Source organism: Podarcis raffonei, chromosome 1, assembly GCF_027172205.1.
Source record: "Podarcis raffonei isolate rPodRaf1 chromosome 1, rPodRaf1.pri, whole genome shotgun sequence".
Lineage (NCBI taxonomy): Eukaryota > Metazoa > Chordata > Lepidosauria > Squamata > Lacertidae > Podarcis > Podarcis raffonei.
The window spans coordinates 114,371,643-114,385,944 of NC_070602.1; the positions used below are offsets into that span (position 1 = coordinate 114,371,643).

The 14,302-nt window shown below is 42.9% G+C and overlaps 1 protein-coding gene across 6 annotated transcripts in view; it reads left to right on the forward strand.

The window, feature by feature from the left end:
• The window catches only part of PDE11A (phosphodiesterase 11A), a 151,395-nt gene that overhangs the window by 15,366 nt on the left and 121,727 nt on the right, over window positions 1-14,302 (forward strand). The gene's annotated exons all lie outside the window — the stretch shown is intronic.

Here is a 14,302-nt window from a genome sequence, read left to right on the forward strand (position 1 = left end):
AGCCACTGGCCCTTGCCCTCATATATACAATTCCAGGAGTGCCATACAAGTATTAGAGTAATTGATGCTCACCTTAAAGGGAAAGAATACAAACACACGGTGGAAGCCATAATGTCTCTAGCGCCTTGCCTCCTATATTTAGAAGGTAAAGGTAAAGGGACCCCTGACAATTAAGTTCAGTCGCGAACGACTCTGGGCTTGCGGTGCTCATCTCGTTTTACAGGCCAAGGGAGCCGGCATTTGTCCGCTTCTGCAGACAGTTTTTCCGGGTCATGTGGCCAGCATGAGTAATCCGCTTCTGGCAAAACCAGAGCAGCGCATGGAAACGCTGTTTACCTTCCCGCCGGAGTGATACCTATTAATATACTTGCACTTTTGGGGTGCTTTCTAACTGCTAGGTTGGCAGGAGCTGGGACCAAACAACGGGAGCTCACCCCGTCACGGGGATTCAAACTGACAACCTTTCGATTGGCAAGCCCAAGTGGCACAGTGGTTTAACCCACAGCGCCACCCGCATCCCGCCCTATATTTAGAAGGTACTCTACTACAATTTCCTCCAGAACCTAAATGTATATAAGAAGATGCTTAATACAGAGTCAGACTGAACTAGGTACTGTCTGCCCAGACTGGCAGTGGTTCTCCAAGATTTCAGATCAGAGTCTCTCCCAGCCCTGTGTTGGGGATGCTGAATGTAGAACATAAGACATTCTGCATGCAAAACAGATGCTTTGCCACTGAATTTCAGCCTTTTCTCTTTTGTTACACTCTTAGCTAGAATGCACCTTAACTAGAAGGAGGGAGGGAACAGCAGCTTGTAGCCAGGTTTTAAATTGGCAGATGTTAGCATTTGGCACCTGAACTTCATGTATTGGGAAATCAATGTCTAGTTCTATGCACACTTACTAGGGAGTAAATCCCTTTTAAGTAAGTGGGACTTAGCTCTGCAGTCAGAATATTTAAAATGCAAGTTTTCATTAAATATGAAATAAATTTCATATGCTTCAGCTATCCCAGTTTACCAATACAATCTGAAATTCTGGAGGAAAGCACTGCCTTTGCATGTTGTCAACCAGGAGTCTCTTTAACCCATACCTAGAGATGCTGTGGATTGAACCCAATACCTTTTGAATTGAAGGTATGAGCTACTGCCTTATCGCCTGGTCACACCATTGCTAAAAATACATAGCATATCTGAAAATGGAAGATGATAGTGTGAGTTTCTAGATTCACTGTTATTCTTCAAGATTTTGTTTTCTAACCATGGCATCAAGAATGTTACATCTCCCAAGTAGAGGATGCATTTAAATGCTTGTGTGTGAACCCTAAAGCCCATTCAGTTCACAGACTGGCATTTCATACGCTGGCAAGACTCATTTTGAACTGCTGGTAATATATTCTAGGTCAGTCAAGTCGTTAGTCAAAAGAACAAGCACTCCTGTGGCTTTTTAAAACAAATTGCAAAGCAAGCAAACACAACAAGCGAAGTACTGTAGAGCCTTCCACTATATATGCTGCAATGTGTGTGGGGAGGAGTTGTTGTTGAAAGGTGAGTGGTCAGTGGCCTGTCCCTACTTCCGTCTGTAAAATATGGGTGTGTATGAAATCAGTACCCTTCAACAGAGAGCCCGAGAGCATGTTGTCAGCCTCTGTGGCATTATAACTTCTGTTCCTCCGCCATCTTAGGGTGCTTTCCAATAGGCAGCTCCTGCAACCAACCCAAATTATTACCCTTCTACTTTAGGCTGCGAGTGGAATTGCAAATTGGCTTTCTACACTACCAGGGGTCTTGCGCTTTTTGTATGGCTGTGTACAGGTTACTATTTTCTCTGGCTCCAGTACACTTCCATTACTGGTGTTTGAAACCATCTACCCATGGCATTAGCCACAACCTATATCTATCCTGTAGTTCCCCAAGAAATGCTGCTGTCTGTTCCGCCCAAACCAGCTTGCATCTGGTTTGAAAGTGTAAGGCACATTCACCTATAGTTGAGCTGAGAGGTGTACATATGAGATAGCTGTTGCACATGCCCGGATAACTTCATGAACATGTGTTGGTGGGGTTGCAGGTGTGGCGAAACCAAACAGATAATGTACACTGGGCCAAAACATCCCTGTCCCTTCCCTGGTGTGTACAGCAACGTGCAAATGTGAGTTGAAACATAGTGGAGAGAAGCGATCTTGCTATGCTTTAAGCTGCTAATGTTTGTTCTGTGCCTATGTTTTTCCACACTACTGGGTGTGACTTAGCCATGTGATTAGGGAAAGGACAATTTGCCTGACTAGCTTTTTTTTATTATACAGTGGTACCTCAGGTTACATACGCTTCAGGTTACACACTCCGCTAACCCAGAAATAGTGCTTCAGGTTAAGAACTTTGCTTCAGGATGAGAACAGAAATCGTGCTCCTGCGGTGCGGCGGCAGCAGGAGGCCCCATTAGCTAAAGTGGTGCTTCAGGTTAAGAACAGTTTCAGGTTAAGAACGAACCTCCAGAACGAATTAAGTACTTAACCCGAGGTACCACTGTATTAAGAAACCTGGACCATTTATAAAAAAAGATCAGTTATTTAAGTTTTTCTAAAGTCTTTATTTAAGCACTATTTCCAAATTGATTTCAATATTTATAAAGGTGTTTTTAAAAGTTAAAAATGTATTAGAGCAAATTGGAAGAAGCTAAAATAGCAATTGGAAGGACAGTAGGGAAATAGTGCTATAGCACTCTTTCACTTTATTTTAATTTAAACAGTAGCAAAAAAAAAAAAAGGATTTCAGTGACTGTTTTTATTTTTTTAAGAAATCCACAATGTTAAAAAACGCAATTGTGTCCACAGAAAAAATAATAGCGAAAGAGTGGGGATAGTTTTACCTGCTAGTATCTCACTGCACATGTTAAACTGCAATTCTAGGGAAAGAAAACAACAATTTATGTTGCAGTAATGTATATTGGTATATGCACCTTTATATTGATTAATGCATTTTTCTCATTTTGCAGACTTTGTTTCCACTCCACCCTCAATAATTTAAAAATCTATATAGACACCCAGCTCTGCAGTCTGGAAGTATTCTTCCATTCACATGGCACAGGCTGACTGTGCACTACCCCCTTTCTTGTTGCCTGTCTTTATTAAGGTCTTTGCTTTGATGTAGACTGCTTAGGTTCCTATTTCTTCCTTCAGTGGTACAATATTAAGCAGCAGCAGGATCTCACTTATCTGTGTTTGTGGAGTTAGCTTTATACACTGCTAGTTTAACTTCTCATCTCCATCACTGGACCCAGAAGGTTCTGAAGATGGGAGCTAGGGGTAAGGGTCTCTGCAGGGCCTGCCCACCCATGAGGCAAGGTGAGGTGAGTGCCTCAGACGGCAGGATCCATAGGGACAGCAGATGTGGCCTCCAATGACTGCATCACCTGCTGTGGCCTCCTCAACAGCCCTCTCCTAATGCCACCTCTGCAATGGCCTTTCGTCACATAACAAGGACTCCTGGTCTCCTTCCACTCTTGTTCCCGATATAGATCTTTACTCCCCTCCTCTTCCCTGGACGGATGCCATTTTATGGTTCACCTCAGGTGCCAAAAAGTTTTGGGCCGGCCCTGGGTCCCTTTTTCTGGAAACTTGACTAGACCAACTCCCCATTCCCATTGTTTAATATTGGATGAGGAGTCCATTTTTGTATCTAGTGTCGGTGCTGCAGTCTCTCACTCCGGAACGCCAAAATTTTCACATTTCCTTAATGGATGCCTTGGGTTGTTTCCCAGCATGTGTCACTGGTTTCCATACGGAGATAGATAGAAAATAGTAAACGGTGGTAAATACAGTGGATTCAGCAAAGGATTGAGTTGAGAGGAGAAATAATGTAGGGAAGCATTTCTGTGTGTTATATGCCAAGATATGGTTTGGATGAAAATATTGTGTAAGTAACTCTGAGTATATAAATATAACAACAACAACCCCCCCCCAAATAAATACATTTTTGTTACATTTTCTTTTCTTTATAGCAATAGCACGAAAAGAAATACGAACAGTGAAACATAACCATACAAAAAACCAGAGGATTGTCTTATACTTAAAACATAAAAAAACAGCATCACATATAAAGCATATTAATATGTGTATCCCTGGAAAACCACATTTTGAGTCCAATACCCAGAAGCCAAATAGGAGATGTTTGGCTATTGCTTATTGTTGAAATATATCACACTATATATGCCCACATGATTGATGAGGAAGTTAACCAGAATCACCTGCAGTTGTTCCAGAGGCAGTATTATTTCTACAGTCAAACCCGGGTCCCGAACGCCTCCGTTACCATACATTTCGGCTCCCGAACGCCAAAAACCCAGAAGTGTGTGTTCTGGTTTTCAAACGTTTTTTGGAAGCTGAATGTCTGACGTGGCTTCTGCTTGAGTGCAGGAAGCTCCTGCAGCCAACCGGAAGCCATGCCTCGGTTGTCGAACATTTTGGAAGCCAAACAGGCTTCCGGAACGGATTAAGTTTGACAACCGAGGTTTGACTGTACTTGCTTTAACTGAACCTGTGAGCTTCTCAGCTAGAGCTATTCCCCATACCCTCTGATAATAAAGATCTCTGAAGTTATACAAGCCAAAAAGTGCTTTGAACTGAATCTGTAATTGACACTCTCAAAGCTATATGAGTGAAAAGCTGTTCCATCATTGAAACTGACTATAGTTTTGTGCTTTATGCTGAAAGACATAGAATGTAAACACAATGATTCAGATAAAGTGCACAGCATTCCACACAGAAATCATGTTTCTTCAGATGATAGTGGTTCAGAGATAAGGTGCAAGCCTCAGGGGTAATCTCCTCCAATTCCTTAACCTCCCAGCTCTCACATATTCCCCCCAAGCACTTCTGTTGCTTGCTGTAATCAAAGTTTTCTGGGATGCCCAAATTGGTTGATGGGTAGCTCTAACCATCATTGCCCCAAACCATGCTTGTTTCAGTTATTACAAAACCCCATACTGGTTTCAAATTATAACCTGGAGGCAATTCAGAGCAAGTTAGGAGAAAAGCACAGATTAGAGAGCTCACGTTGTTAGTTCCTGAAGAAACACCAAAGTTTTCTGTAGAAGTTCATGTGGGTCAACGGCTCCTACATCATCCAAGGGTGAACTTAAGAGCTATGTACTTTGAAAGGAAGGCAGAAGAGTAGCCAGGCTGTGGTGCTCAGGTTAGCAGCTCTTGAAGAGACCCCCAGAGGTCTAAGAGAAATTTGTTGCTTTGTTGTTTTGCCCTTTGCAACCCTTCTTTTGTAGGTTTTGTAGTTTAAACCACTTTCAGGTGGTATATACGTAAATGTACTATACAGTATATATAGGAGTCTGGTTAGTGATGTATGGAAGTGAGAGCTGGACCATAAAGAAGGCTGATCGCCAAAGAATTGATGCTTTTGAATTATGGTGCTGGAGGAGACTCTTGAGAGTCCCATGGACTGCAAGAAGATCAAACCTATCCATTCTTAAGGAAAACTTTGGCCACCTCATGAGAAGAGAAGACTCCCTGGAAAAGACCCTGATGGTGGGAAAGATGGAGGGCACAAGGAGAAGGGGACGACAGAGGACGAGATGGTTGGACAGTGTTCTTGAAGCTACCAGCATGAGTTTGACCAAACTGCGGGAGGCAGTGGAAGACAGGAGTGCCTGGCGTGCTCTGGTCCATGGGGTCACGAAGAGTCAGACATGACTAAACGACTAAACAACAACAACAAGGATTCTGGTGTGATGTAATGGTTAGAAGATCGGACTAGGACCTGGGAGACCAGGATTCAAATCTTCACTTGGCCATGAAGCTCACTGGGTGACCTTTAGCTAGTCACCATCTCTCAGCTTAACCTAGCTACCCAGGATTCTTGTGAGTGTGATAGGAAATGGAGCTCCTTGGAGAAAAGGTGGGATGTAAATGCAAAACTAAATGAATAAACAAATATATCTTGGTTAGTACCCTGATTCAGATGTCACAATAAACCAAAGAAAGAGAAAAATGTAATCTGCACAGGTAAGCGAAGGAGTGAAAAACAAACCCGTGGCACATTCCTAGTCTCAGAGCTAAGTCAGTATATGTTGGCTGTGCAACATTTCAAAAATTCTCACCATTCCTTAGTCTAACCTACTTCACAGGGTTTTTGAGAGAATAAAAAGGGAGGGCATGCACACCACCCCGAACTCTTTGCAGGCATGGCCAAACTTGGCCCTCCAGATGTTTTGGGGCTACAATTCCCATCATCCCTGACCACTGGTCCTGTTAGCTAGGGATGATGGGAGTTGTAGGCCAAAAACATCTGGAGGGCCAAGTTTGGCCATGCCTGCTTTAGAGAAAGAGTAGGATAAAAGTTAAATAACAAAAAATATTTTAATGAGTTTTCTCTGACTTCCACACCCCAATAGGTGACCTGGTCTCAGCTTAAATCTTTCACAAGCACCACTTGATATGGAAATTTCCCCTTTTTGTCTTATTTCAATAAATTAATTTCACATTTAATCATTTTACATTGTCTTACCATACATTATTATTTTTGTGTGTCTTGCTTTCCATACATGAAGGCAGTGCTGGTTTGATTGGCTGCATTTTTCATTCAAATAGGAACACAAATTAGAATGCCTGTCTTTCACATCAGTTGGAAGTACTTAGTACAGTCTAGATAAATTAGCTTAAGTGCAGCAATAATTCGGGGAATTAAAGGCCAAAAATGTTACAGGTCTTAAGTAGCAATCTCATTACAAACATGGGAAATGAATAAAGGCTGCAAAGTTGCTCTTAGAATGATTTTGCCATAATTTTAAATGTTGCTTAGTTTTTATATCCTGTGACAAATGGACACTTCTCTTTTCTTCTTTACAGTTGTGATATTACTAGGCATATTTTCCATAAAACACTGACGTTATATAATTGTGCCGTAACTGAAGTTTAAATCTTGCATACGTTTTCATCAAGAAAAGTTGACCCAGTAGGCATTTCCCTACCTAAATCAAAACTCTTAACATATTAAAAATGGATCCCGAGAGGGTCCAAGAAATTACAGGCCAGTTAGCTTAACTGGAGAAACAGTTGGAATACATGATTAAGGACAGAACCACCAAAGATAGATAAAAGGAAGGAAAGGTTAGTTGCATGAGTTGCCTTCCACTTGTGCAGTACTTGATGCAATCCAATGAGCCCTCTGAGAGTGCCTTTTCTTATCAACACCCCCCCCCCCCCAAATTAAGGAGCTGATATTGCTCTTTCTTCACAACTTGCTGTTGGATCATTCAAAAGAGGTACCTTAGAGTAGAGGTTTACAGAAATCGTGTCCTCATCACGGAGGGTATGTGTTGTGGTGAAATAATCAAGATTGACCTCACCGTTTGTGTGGGTGGGATCATTTGGATAGCCACAACAACCCGATTGGGTCCCTCAGTTGCTGGGGCAATTCTGGCCAATGGGGTTGGGAGAATTTGCAGCCTGGGGACCTATTTATACCGCTGCACGTTGCGTCGAGCTTCCTCTTAGCGCCTCGTGCATTGGATCACCCGCCTACCCTACCTATATTTAGGGTCTAATAATAATAATAATAATTAATTATTTATTATTTATACGCCGCCCATCTGGCTGGGCTTCCCCAGCCACTCGGGGCGGCTTCCAAAAAAATATTAAAATACTGTAATGCATATATGTATTGCTGTGACCCTGCTTTGCCGTCGTGGGTCATCTGTTTTTGGGGCAGGGGCCCGGTAGGAATTTTCCCGTTTGGCTGATGCCACTTGGGTTTCACTTGCCGCGTAGCAAATCATCATAACTTTGTAAGGTTTGGCGGTTAGGCGTTGGTTCGAGGTGTGGTGGAGGGGAGGCCACACCTGCCCCTCCCAATGTGCGATAGGGTATTCCATTAAAGGAATCCAGGTGCTCGCCATGCTTTTGTCCGATCCCCTTCCAGGGGTTAGGGAAGGGGTCAGCAAACTTTTTCAGCCGTGGGCCGGTCCACCGTCCCTCAGACCGTGTGGTGGGCTGAACTATATTTTGGAGAGAGAAAAAATGAACGAATTCCTGTGCTCCACAAATAACCCAGAGATGCATTTTAAATAAAGGACACATTCTACTCATGTAAAAATACGCTGATTCCCAGACCGCCCGCGGGCCAGATTCAGCTGGCGATTGGACCGCACCCAGCCCACGGGCCTTAGGTTGCCTTCCCCTGGGCTAGGGCCACACCAGAGCACCTGGGAGCATTTTGGGGTGAGGGTACGTCTGTGGTAGGACCAATGTTCCCCCAGTATGTTTACCCTTACTGACTTCTGCCAGTGTCCAGTTGTCAGTGCTGCTCTGCTGGAGGTGTAGGTGCAGCTAGTCGAACCAGTGCCTAAGCAAACCACTCACATTCTGTAATCAATAAAGTTGTGGCCAACATTATGCCAATAATAGTTGGTGTCAACTGTGTCTTTCTTTGGGAGGTCTTGGGGGTCTTCACACGCAAGATAGTAGACGGCTATATTCCTTAATGTGTACAGTAATTTGGATATAAATTTGAAAGTTTATATGCGGATCATTAGGGACGCGGGTGGCGCTGTGGGTAAAACCTCAGCGCCTAGGACTTGCCGATCGCATGGTCGGCGGTTCGAATCCCCGCAGCGGGGTGCGCTCCCGTCGTTCGGTCCCAGCGCCTGCCAACCTAGCAGTTCGAAAGCACCTCCGGGTGCAAGTAGATAAATAGGGACCACTTACCAGCGGGAAGGTAAACGGCGTTCCGTGTGCTGCGCTGGCTTGCCAGATGCAGCTTGTCACCCTGGCCACGTGACCCGGAAGTGTCTCCAGACAGCGCTGGCTATAGAGTGAGATGAGCGTTCAACCCTAGAGTCTGGCAAGACTGGCCCGTACGGGCAGGGGTACCTTTACCTTTACCTTTTATGCGGATCATTCCAGAGGATGGTTCATGGGAGGAACTGGCTCCGCTTCTAGAGCCAGCACTTCAGTGTGCATTCGGCTCTTGCTCCCGTTTTGTGCTGGTGGACCTTGGGGTTCTAGTTAAAAACAAAGTACACCCCACATGCCCACGTTGCCCATGCTTCCCCTAGAGACGGAGAGTTTGGAGTTTTGTAAGTGATAGCACTCTCTACTTCTGGATATACAATGCTTTCTCTCATCATCTACCAAATACAGTAAATTCTTTGGTTTCTCCTCCTCCCTGCGGACTCACAGCTTTTATGATTGCTTGTAGACATGGATCAATAATTTAGAAAGCCCTAATAATCGTAGCACGTCTTTCCTTTTTGCAATTAGCTGCTGCGTGCATTTTGGTTCTTCTGTAACAAAGAGCATGACATAATCAACTTTTTAGTACCACTGCTGAAATTGACTTCCAGTCAGTAATTCAAATGCAATAAAGGAACAGCTGTGAATGTAATGGCTTGATAAAATGCTCTTCTGCTTTATATTTAGGATATTTCTTTTCGCACAACCATATGACACCTACTCTGGGCTAATTGCATTGTAATCCACTTCATTACCTGGGTTATGAAGGCAGAAGATGAGCTATTTTGTAAGCATTATTTTACCTAGTACTGAACACTCTTATGTGTTGGGATCATTTGTACCAGCAGAGATTTGTTTGAGAGTACTGCGTATATTGGAGGAAGTTTTCAGCACCATCCTGAGTAGCATTATTAAAAACCATTTATCTTAGGCTTTTGGTTTGTTTGTTTTTTTAAGATCAAGCATAAGTAACTTAAGGGAGAACTTGTCTGTGAACACAATATAGCGTTCTTTGTAGAAACAACTAACATTAAGTATCCTCCTGAGGCACAAATAAGACCTAATATATAAGAACTTCTAATATAATTATAAGTGTGTGTGTGTGAAAGGGAGAAGGAGGGAGGAACCACACCAAATCACCTCAAACTGAGAATCACAATCTGGAAATGTTAATCCAAACTTGTATTAAAGGTGTTGCCTTTAAGAGAAACAATAAAATATGTGACGTTGAGATTTGACCCAGTATACATATATGAATGGCGCCCTTTATTGACTAGAAGCATAGCAGTGTAATCCTATACATGTCTACTCAGAAGTACCGTATTTTTCGCCCTATAGGACGCACTTTTTCCTGTCCAAAAATGAAGGGGAAATGTGGGTGCGTCCTATGGGGCGAATACAGGCTTTCGCTGAAGCCTGGAGAGCGAGAGGCTCTCGCTCTCCAGGCTTCAGGAAGCTCTGCGCAACCCTCCAGAGGTACCAAGCCGCGCCGGCCTCCGGAAGGTCGCGCAGAGCTGCCTGCCCTCCCGGGGTCCGCGCAGCTCTGCGTGACCCTCCGGAGCCCGGCGCCAAGCTGCACCGGGCTCCGGAGGGTTGCGCAGAGCTGCCTGCATTTCGAAGCCTCGGGCTTCGCACAGCTGTCCGCAAGCTTGGGGAGACCGGCGCTTGTGGATAGCAGGCTGTTCTGGGGGCTGGGGTCGGGGGAAGCTCGGGCTTCCCCCGCGCCAGCCCTGTGCCGGGGGGGGGGGGAAATAATTTTTTTTCTTTATTTCCCCCCCCCCCCCAAAAAACCTAGATGCGTCCTATAGGGCGGTGCGTCCTATGGGGCGAAAAATACGGTACTTCATACTGAGTTCATTGGGACTTACACCCAGGTAAAAATGTATAGAGTTACAGTCGAACATCGCTTTGCTGCATAAATACCCAAAAAGTTAACTTGTGCATTATGGGTGCCTCCAACCGTAAGAATTTTACGAGAGTGATTCAATCGCCTGTCAGAACTTTCGGTTTCCACATTGAAAGTGAATTAAAGTTCTTTGTCACCCTAGTAAAATAACTCCATTAAAAAAACAAAATAAAACTGAACTTCTTGCTGTTTAAGATGGGGGAGCACATTAATAAGTCTGGGATGAAGATATGACTAATGGAATGATGTGTAAACACCATGCAAGCAAATCAGGATGAATACTTATTGTCATATAACTTGGGGTCCTTTCCAACTCTGTGATTCTGATTCTTTGAAATATTTTAAAATGCATGTTTGATAGCTATATTAGAAATACTCATTCGTACCATTTGTTTGATTTGGAGGCAGGCTCCTAAATCTTTCTGGATGTACCGGAGTGAACAGAATAGTGAGGAACATCTGCTAGCCAGGAGAAATTATAGGGATCAGTAGACAAGTGGAAGTCCAAATTACATTATTATCTTGAATCAAGATCCTTGATACTGATGGCTGGTTTCACTGGATCTCTTTTCAAAAAAAGTGGCAGAATAGTTTGAATTGTAGAGTTGGAAGGGAATATTTATACTTTCCCACTTCTACTTTATATGCACACTTTCCTTAATAAAATATATTTCTGTGTGGACTGGTAGATGAACGTTTTTTTTAAAAGACACGGTTATGTATACCAGTAATTTGAGATGTGTGCCTGTGGGATACTGAAAGAACAAGTAACCGAGAATCAAATAATTCTGTTTGGAAGGGTACCTGAGGGCCACCTAGTCCAATCCTCTGCAGTGCTGGACTTTCAACTAAAGCATCCCTGACAGATGACCATCCAATCTCTGCTTAAAAACATCCCATGAAGGAGAGTCCACCACCTTCTGAGGGAGACCGCTCTACTGTCAAACAGCTTACCATCTGAAAGTTCTTCCTGACGTTTAGTTGGAATCTCCTTTCTTGTAGCTTGAATCCATTGGTTTGAGTTCTACCCTCTGGAGAAGGAGAAAACAAGCTTGCTCCATCTTCCATGTGACTGTCAGGAGCTCAGCCTACACTCGAGTAGGACCCTGGTAGAGACACATGCCCAACTGGCATGTTCTCTCCCTCCTGGTCGATCGTTCAGGAGCTTCAAAAGCTTTCTTCAGCCTGAACATCACAGCAACCAATGCCAACAGACATCGGCACACTTAGGGATCCGCAGAGTCTGCGCAGTTCGCGTGACAGACCTCAGCAGCTCAGCATTTTGGCTAATCTACTTTATTTACATATAAACACACACGGAGCATGCATCATGGCTCCCTCTCTCTCTAGCATCAGACAGCAAAGAGAAAAAGTACAAAGGACAATAGTCCCACTTCACGGAACACAGTAACACAAACATCCTGTCTTCATCACTTCCCACTCTGTGGAGTCAAAACATATACCGTCATGTGAAAGACAACAATCCCATGACTGCAGTCATGGAGTAGGAATTCTAACAGTGACACCCCTTTAGATAGATCTCCTCTCAGTCTCCTCTTATCCAGGCTAAACTTATTTGAATGTGTACTACCTGGTGTAGTTCATTGTATTTTCACACGTTATCTTCCATGGAAAACAGAAGTGCACATTATCCATCCAGCATTATGTTGGCAGGTATGTTTCCAGGATATTGCCGTGACACTGCTTTGCTTAATTTTTTACTATTAATATTCTACAATATTGTGTTGCATTTCCCATTCCCTTAAAAAGACTTTTTTTTACTATAAGAAGGGAGGAAAGACAACTGGCATAGCTATGTAATTACACTATTGGTAGATGTATTCTTCTTGAAAGAAAGAAAAAAAATAATATCGTGAGAGAGAAATTATGTAATATATGAAGAAGCTGTATGTGTTTTACAATTTATATATATAAAAGGATGTATATATGCTGAGACTTAGAAATATTTCTTTAAGGGTTCCTCTTTTTTATTATAAGGACTGTTCGAAGTACATTTAAAAGTTAATTTCAAAGGGAAAATGTTTGCTTTAAAAAAAATTGTAGTTTATAAAACAAGACAACCAGATACAAGACAGCCTTGGCAAAAGTGATATAACAGGAATACACAAAGAGAAAAGGTTCTGGGGGAAAGTATGCATTTATTCTCTTCGTTTAGGTGGCAGAAGTGAAGCCAAGGTCCTTTGGGACCTTTTTTATATCTCCTGTAAAGAAAAGAAGTTTTGATTAGGTAACATAGTTCTTTTATCTTCCATAAGTAAACCTCTACCAGTGTGAGGAATCCAATTAGAGACTACTGTAGAGACATAAATTGATCCAGTCAAGAGAGAAATATCGAATGCCTTAAATTTTTTGAAGTATGAAATGGACTGGAGGCAAATCGTCAAGGATGTAGGAATGTTCTAGATTTAGATGAAGTGAGCAAAATACCAAGGGACCGGCGTAAGAAAATATTTCAATACTCTGCTGTGCTTTTTGTTGTTGTTATTAAAAAATCCATATCTGTTTTGACAATAACCATACAACAAATTGGATTTCTGGGATTTACATTTTCTTGAGACCCTTAAACCTTTGATTTAGGTGATGCTGTGTGGTATTGTTTAGATATAATGCTTGTGTTGTTGCACAATTTATAATCAACACAAGATATCCATGATAAAATTCTAGCATACATGTGTGGATCTTTCAGGGGCTTAAGCTCCCATCTTGTTGTAATAATAATAATAATAATAATGATGATGATGATAATAATAATAATAATAATAATAATAATAATAATAATAATAATAAACTTTTATTTATATCCCACCCTCCCCAGCCGAAGTCATGCTCAGGGCAGGTAACATCAGATACATAACATTGGTATAAAATCAAACAATAATTAAATTACCTCCTAAAAACATGTCAAAATCAAATTAAAGTCTAATTAGATGGCTTTCCGCAGGGTAAGTGTTGGGAACAGTAAGTGTTCATCAGCCCAACTGTTTACGTTGATCTTATATGGGCCTGTGAGAATGCTGGGAGGCCTCTTTCATATTCTTATACAAAAAGGAAAGGGGAGTCAGACTGAACCCCGACCAAAGGCCTGGCGGAGCAACTCTGTCTTGCAAGCCCTGCAGAAACATGTCAAATCCCGCAGGCCCCTAGTCTCTTGTGACAGAGCGTTCCACCAGGCCAAGGGGCCAAGGCTGAAAAGGCCCTGGCCCTGGTCAAAGCCAGCCTAATCTCTCTGAGGCCCGGGATCACCAAGGTGTTATTATTTGCAGAGTGTAAGGTCCTTTGTGGGGCGTACCAGGAGAGGCGGTCCCGTAGGTACAAGGGTCCTAGGCCGTATAGGGCTTTAAAGGTTAAAACCAGCACCTTAAACCTGATCCTGTACTCCACCGGGAGCCAGTGTAGCTGGTATAGCACTGGATGAATGTGATCCTGTGGCAAAGACCCTGTAAGGAGTCTCGCTGCGGCATTCAGCACCCACTGGAGTTTCTGGGTCAGTTTCAAGGGCAGCCCCGTGTAGAGAGAGTTACAATAATCAAGCCTGGACCATTGCGTGGATACAGTGGCTAGGTCGGGGTGAGAGATAATAGGCTGGGATAGTTGTGTAATAATAGTTAAATTATTGCTCTCTACTGTGTATTTGAA